Consider the following 7,230-nt stretch of genomic DNA (forward strand, 5'->3'; position numbering starts at 1 on the left):
CTGTGCTTAACTAATTAAGCACTACGTCATGAAGGCATATGGGCATATGGTACAATGGGCCAACAGTGGCGGCAGTACCATGTGGACTCAGTCTCACCCCACTAAGAATAATAGAAAAATAGATAAATATATATTTATTTCGCAGACGCATGTGTTTGGTTAGTACTCATATAAGACAAAGTTATATTCTAGTCTTCGACCGCCTCTGTTGTCTAGTGGTCAGAGTTCCTGGCTACAGATCCAGAGTTCCGGGTGGGTCTGGAACGGGGTCCACTCAGCCTCGTGAGAATAACTGAGGAGCTACTTCAAGGAAGTAAAATAAATCACATTCTGAATTTAAAAGAATTCGGTCATCAACGGAGGAGGTTACACAGGTTAGTGTGCAGCCTGTCTTCATGACTGAAGCTTAAACGAATTGATGCTCTGGGCACTTGTCTCCTACCGACTTATGGCGAGTGTAGCGCGTACTTTGTTGACAAAGTTCATGTTACTTAGTCATGTCACGTGACAAGCCTTCCTTTTGGATGCGATGATTAGATTTACGTCGTTCCTCGCTAGGTCAACTGTCCATTGTGGTGTCGGTACTTCCACGTCTTCTCTACGCTACTACCCAGCTCAAAATTTTGCTTCCTTCAACACAGATATTTATTTAAATTGCATTAAAAATGGTGGGTTTTCTGATATTGAGCAATGATCCATTGCAAAGTACCTAACAACAGTTGACAACTCACAGGATCACAGTCATCCGTTTCCAGAATTGAATTCGGACCCTTTAGACTGGGTTGCTATCGAGATAAGAAAAGTTACTGCATCTTTACATATATTCCTGGGTCGTTTGAGGGAACTAAACACCAATATCACGCTGAGGTTTGAAGTAAGTATCCTCCAAATTCGTATATGTACGTTAAAGCTGTTTCAAACCCCTCGGTGCTTCGCAGCTGGATAATCAAATATCAACCTTGAAGTCCAGTTCGTAACCTTCAACACATCAGCCATTGCTACATGAACAAATTTAACTTGTCGCATCCCCGGGAAGGGGGATCGGCCCGTCGCAAGGCCGCTACTTAATACAAACACAGAATGACAGCTAGACAGACTTCGTATTGCTTACTTTTATAACTTTAAAAAACCAAAATAAAACAATTTATGGTGTTATGTTTCACATGTGTTAATTGTTGCTGTTAATTCTGTTCTTGATTAGTTACCTCATGTAGTTGTGGGCCATGTTGACGACGTTTCGGAGGTAAATACTACATCCTGTTTGAATAGGAACAGGAGACTAGGGATAGAATGGAGATTAGTCTCTCTTCTAGTCGAGTAGGAACAGTGGACCGGCAAAGTTGAGACCGCTTTTGTTCTGTGCAATTGTCCGTCCCCTCTGAATTTTTGTATTTAAATCATGTGCCATTACTGGTTGCTATTATTACAGTAAATATTTTATCCTTAGTAAGCCTATATCAGTTTCTTAAGGACTCAAATATTGTTAGCGTCATCTCTTTTGGTAGTCCTATTCCTGTCTTCCCCTTGATCAGGGGACACGATTTTGTAGCATATATATGTATATATATATATATATATATATATATACATAAAACTCTGTGTATTTTACTTTGTTAGGGTGTGATGTTACAGTTTCTTGTTCCATCCTGTGAAGTCGATTGAACGTACTCTACTCTCTTTCTAAATAGATCTAGAAAATGTCCATGATTAGAAGCGGCCAGCCCTTAAATCCGATCTTAGCGACAATGATGTGATGGTGATAATAAAATAACACGATTATGATTGGGATGATGGTGCTAATGAGGTAAAAAAATATTAACAGGAGTTTTTAACTTGACCAGTTTGATCTGAAATCTCGGTTTATTAGTTTGAATTTAGTCCGGGTAATGTTTAAAAATTCTGTTCAAACTCAGGGAACACAGCGCTTCTCCATTACAAAGGCCATCTGCTGTTAATGCTTTTAGGGAAATAATCGCTGTTTATTCTGAGAATCATATGACACTCATATCCCTAGTCCTATGTAAAGTCAGTGGCTAAAATGCAGAGTTTCAGGACATTGAAGTGGCTGGTGCATGCTGAAGAGTTATGCATGTGGTGGAGAGTGGCTTCGCTCTGCTTTGGCGCATTAAGGCTGCGTTTCTTTCCCACTCGGCTGTGGGCTGGCGGGAGGTGGCGCCCCCCTCTCCTTTTGGGGCCATCCATTACCACAGTTCATATTTTCTGATGAGGATGTGCGTCGAAGCGCAGAGTTGATGACGTGGCTTCTCATTCCCTGTACCCATTATCACAATATCCAATTTTCAAGATTGTTATGGAGCGCATATTTTGAAAGATATTGTAACTGAAAGACGTGGACCATTGTGGTTACTGCGCTCTAATGGAATGCCACTGTCTGTTTGCTTACCGCACCCTAATTACGTCTAATTGATGATGATGAGAGAGGATTTAAAGAGACAGTGTTTTGGATGGACGAGCGGACTAACGTTATTTGACACGAAGTGAAGACGTCATGTTGCAGTATGTAGGCGATCATACCACGCGGTTCTCAAATTGTGGACTGATGAGTTTCGATTAGGTAAAGGTAAAGACGAAGGTAAAATTATCCCTGTAACAGGCCGTGAAGACCCATAGGGTTGTGAGACGTCGAGGCTCCCACATTTTCTCTAGACAGTCGGCTCACAGATGGCGGTAAGGTTGTCAGCCTTACGCGTAGACCACCCTTTACCCTCCAGGAACTTTCCTGATACTCATTTCTGTTAAGAGGCTGAGTAGACCTCAGGGTCATAATGTGGCTGGAAGGATTAGGTAAATCGAAGAAAAAATCCACCTCATCGGGACTCGAACCCGCGACCGTCCGGCTTGTAGCATAGTGAATCAACTAACTACACTACCGCGTGCCCCATTCGATTAAGTAATACAATGTTTCTCTCTCTCTCTCTCTCTGTATGTGTCCACAGCCCTTCGGACCTTGGCCGTTTTCCAGTTTCTTAGTCCTATACACAGTCCGTAGGACTCCTTGGATGGGGCTGAGCCTTGTCACAAGGCCGCTACCTACACACAGAACAACAGAAATAGAATAAACGCAGACATCCATGCCTCGAGTGAGAGTCGAACCCAGGACTCCAGTGTTCTAACAGGTGAACACGGTTCATACCTTAGACTGTGCGGCCACTGTGATCGGCAATACAATGTTTAAGTATATTTATTCTTGCATTTACAGGGAAACAGTAAAAATATTGTGGTGGGTTTTCTTTATAGCGAATGATAATAAGCACTAAGGCTAACCAGAAAGCTGAAACTTCAGTATTTTGACCTTACCGGGAAGAGGCTTGTAGGCACTTTAGGATATGACATAATTAGGAATTTCGTGCATGTGTTTATGCAGTATTGTTAGGGCAATGAAATCGCAGGCGTTATGAGCCAGAGATCCCTTTAGAAGTCTGGTAGAGAAGCCGCCCAGAAAACAGCTATTTTATGAAGGGAATGTTTAGATTTAAGATAGAAGAAAACATACACAATACGAGGTGGTTTTGATGGGCCCAGGATAGTTTCCAGTATCTTGCTTTGTTATTAATGCCGTTTGGCTTTTGCCTTTTCTTAAGAGATTATGCTATTTATTTTTTTATTCAGAAGTCGGTGGATAACGAAGTCGGTTCAGCGACTGTTCTACGGACTGAACGACCGAACAGTCGGGGTTGTTTCCCGAGATGCGTAAGATATTTTCTCTCCATAGCGTCCAGACCTCCTATACAATGGTTGCCAGGGACTGTTTCCTCGGTGGTAAACCGGCAGAAGCGTGAGGCTTACCGCTCATTTGCATGTATGGTCGAGATATACCTGCCCTACACACACATCTTCATTGTGTTGTGCGTAATTAATTAAGCCCAGGGGTAACTTTTTGCCTTTAGACGTTAGTGAAACATGAAACATGACAAAGAAAGAGACAATTATATTTGAAGCAAGTGAGGATGTCACTTAGTAGATAATCGCGGGAGGAACTAAGCGCGTCCTTGTGTATGTGTTTTGTTACTTTCCCTATCCAGAGGTTATGTTAAAAGCTATGTAAGTATAAAACCATCATTTAGTCTGTTTTGTATAAGTGTGGAATACGACCTTTTTCGCGAGGAAAAAACATAGCGTCAGGATTTGTTGAGAAGAGCATGCTGGGGTGAATACTGGAATCGAGGAAAGTTAAGCAGAGGAAGACTTTTTTTTTTAATCCCTGTGGCTGTGCTGTCACAGCCGTTGCAGAGAAGGGGACAGCAGCCAGCTCGGCACGTTGTGTTGAATCTCTGAAGTGGCTGAAGAAAATGATCAGAGGTTCACGATTCCGGAAAGAAATTGCATATGTTCTTCAGCTTGAAAACGCGCGTATTCACATTAAATCCTTTAGTCCGCAAGCGAACTATGCCGACCGAGCGATCGCCGTTTGTCGGAGAAGTTAGTGCCAACTTTACCGGATAGAGGATGTCGCGTGGTCATCACAACGAATCCCCACGGCCGTTAATTTCGGTTTTCTAGACCGGAACCGCTATTTCCTTGAAATACCTCCTCAATTATCCTCACGAGGTTGAGTGGACCCCGTTCTAGACCCATTACTTCTCGGAAAATCTGGTAGCGCCAGGAATAGAACCCGGGACCTCTGGGTCTGTAACCAGGAACACTGACCACTAGACCACATAGGCGGTCCCTCCTCTATGAAGCAGTTGTTCAATATGACCACCATTACGTCTGGCAACTTCTTCAGCACGAACTGTGATGCTGATTACTCGACCGCACATATCCCCAGTGTTCTCATTGGAGGCCTGAATGGTCAGTGCTCTCAATTCCATCATTATTTGCGGCTATTTCGAAAAAATATTTTCCTTAAGGAATCCCCAAAGAAAGTAGTCACATGGGGTTAAATCGGGACTATTCGTGGGCCAGTTCTGTCCACATGCGAAATGATCAGGAAATCGGTTTGATATGGCATTCGACTCGAGAATGTAATGCAAAATAAGATTCGCTGTGTAGGACCTGGCTCAGTCTTGCTTTAACCTGATACTTAGGCAATATCTTCGGAAAAGCTTTATGAGTCATGAATAAGTTAAGGTTGCGGTGGAGCTGTGATTTCGTAGTCAAAGCTACTTTTTCCGTGACGGGTATGAAATAATTGTTTATCATTGACTTAAATGTATCGAGGTAGAAGCTCCTGTGTTCAGAAGTATATCCTTTTTAGGAATGTATTTTATTAGATACATGTCTTGTTTCATTAAAATGCTTCAACTCATTGATTATTTATTTGAATGGATGCAGTGCTTTTCAGCTTATCTTTACAGTTTTATAAGCCTGCTGCCCCTTGCCTATAGGATGAAATATGCTTTCGTTCCACACAGTACACATAATAGACGTACAGTGATAAGATAGTCTCTATCAACCTATCAGGGTTGGTGAGTGGTTGGAGAGAGGAGAGTGAGGGGGTTCTGCGAGAGGAAAGGGAGTTCTTGAGCCCGTGCTTTATTTCTGCAGACATCGTCAATCGCTTGTCAGACAGTGCTGAATGAAGTGCTTTCGTGAAGTGTTACTTGCAATTCTCGTAAGTTTTATTTTCCTCCAAATTCCCGATTCACTGCCGTCAGATATATGATTCAGTAGTTGATAAGTTGGCACATCGCCGCGTGAATCAGTTCCTGTGAAGCATAATTCCTTTTTCGTAGAAAATGATTAATGCCTCTTTTCATCTGAAAAGAAAAATACGGACAGCAGCGTTTGAACTTCAGTTTAAAAAAAAAGTGAAAGAATTGTAGTTGAAAACTTCTGTCTTCTGGAATATAATGCCACGTAGTCGGTTGACTCTCAGCGGGCAACACGGTGTTATATACCAGAAGATATAACTCTTTTTAACCGCCCCTGTGAGGACTTGAGATCCTACAGAATTACTGTTCCTGTATACTTCTATTCTTCGAGCTTTCTCTTGGAAACAGATTGAGCTATAGTTGGGCTTCTTCCATGAAGAATATGCCTGTTGTTTCTTAGGCATAATACGTTAAAGCTATTTATAGCCCGCTTTCCTTATTTTGAAGGAAAATAAAAGTATGAAGAAAGCAGTCTTCTGGGATTTGGCACCGTGTATATGTGGTGTTAACCGACGTTTCGGAGGAACGTATCGCCTCCATCTTCAGGGTAGAAGAAAAAATATAAGAAATCTGCTTTCTTATATTTTTTCTTCTACCCTGAAGATGGAGGCGATACGTTCCTCCGAAACGTCGGTTAACACCACATATACACGGTGCCAAATCCCAGAAGACTGCTTTCTTCATAGTCACCGCCGTGAAAGCCTCAAATCTTACAAAATAAAAGTAGTTTTGTATGCAGTCCCTCTCTTATCAAAGGAAAGTAGACCATTAGTTTTTCCCAGAACTAATTGTTGTTTCATCCGGAGTGGAAACGTTTCGAAATAATTTCTTCCGGGTGTGACATGCATCAGTATTGTTCATTTATTCGAAGCATAAATATTTTTTTCAGTGGCGGTAACCAGCAATAGATACATTGCACTGCATATTATGTTGTTGCCAAAGTGTATAAGCAGTGGAGATACTTCAGTGCATGCTCGGAGTCATTGTGTCCTGTACGTACAGTTGTTTGCAGTGTGTCATGTAGGGACACTCAGGAGCACACGGCAAGGCTACGTCATACGTACCAGCTGCTCATGCGTGCTGTGGACACATCCCGGTGCATGCTTTGTATGTCATCACAGTTTTAAATTTACAAAAAAAAAAAAAAAAGAGTGAGACTCCAACTGAACGTGGCGTCTTTTTATTTCTGTCAGATATCCAATGCTTGCTGCACATAAAGGATTTGTTGATTCGTATTATACTCTTTATATTAACCCATTTTCTTTTTTATTTGAAAGACTTATGGGACTATCGTATATGTGTATCATTACGTCTGTTCTAAAAACTTTTGAATCAGTCAGCAGATTTTCATGAAACTTGGTAGAAGCATTATCATTCTAGCCACCGCCTTTTTACTGTTTAATATCCTACCATTCATAATACCGACTTGACGACCATGAGAAATTCTGAGGTGGGAGCAGCGCTGCCATACTAGCATCGAATTCTGGAGCCTTGTATGATAATGATTTAGATACACGTATACGTGGTAGATTCATTAAGTTCGTGGAATGTGGTTTTATCGCATCATATTACAAGGTATTCACATTATTAAATCCCTTAAGCCCAAAAATTCACA

This window comes from Cryptotermes secundus, unplaced genomic scaffold (assembly GCF_002891405.2).
Source record: "Cryptotermes secundus unplaced genomic scaffold, Csec_1.0 scaffold655, whole genome shotgun sequence".
Classification (NCBI taxonomy): domain Eukaryota; kingdom Metazoa; phylum Arthropoda; class Insecta; order Blattodea; family Kalotermitidae; genus Cryptotermes; species Cryptotermes secundus.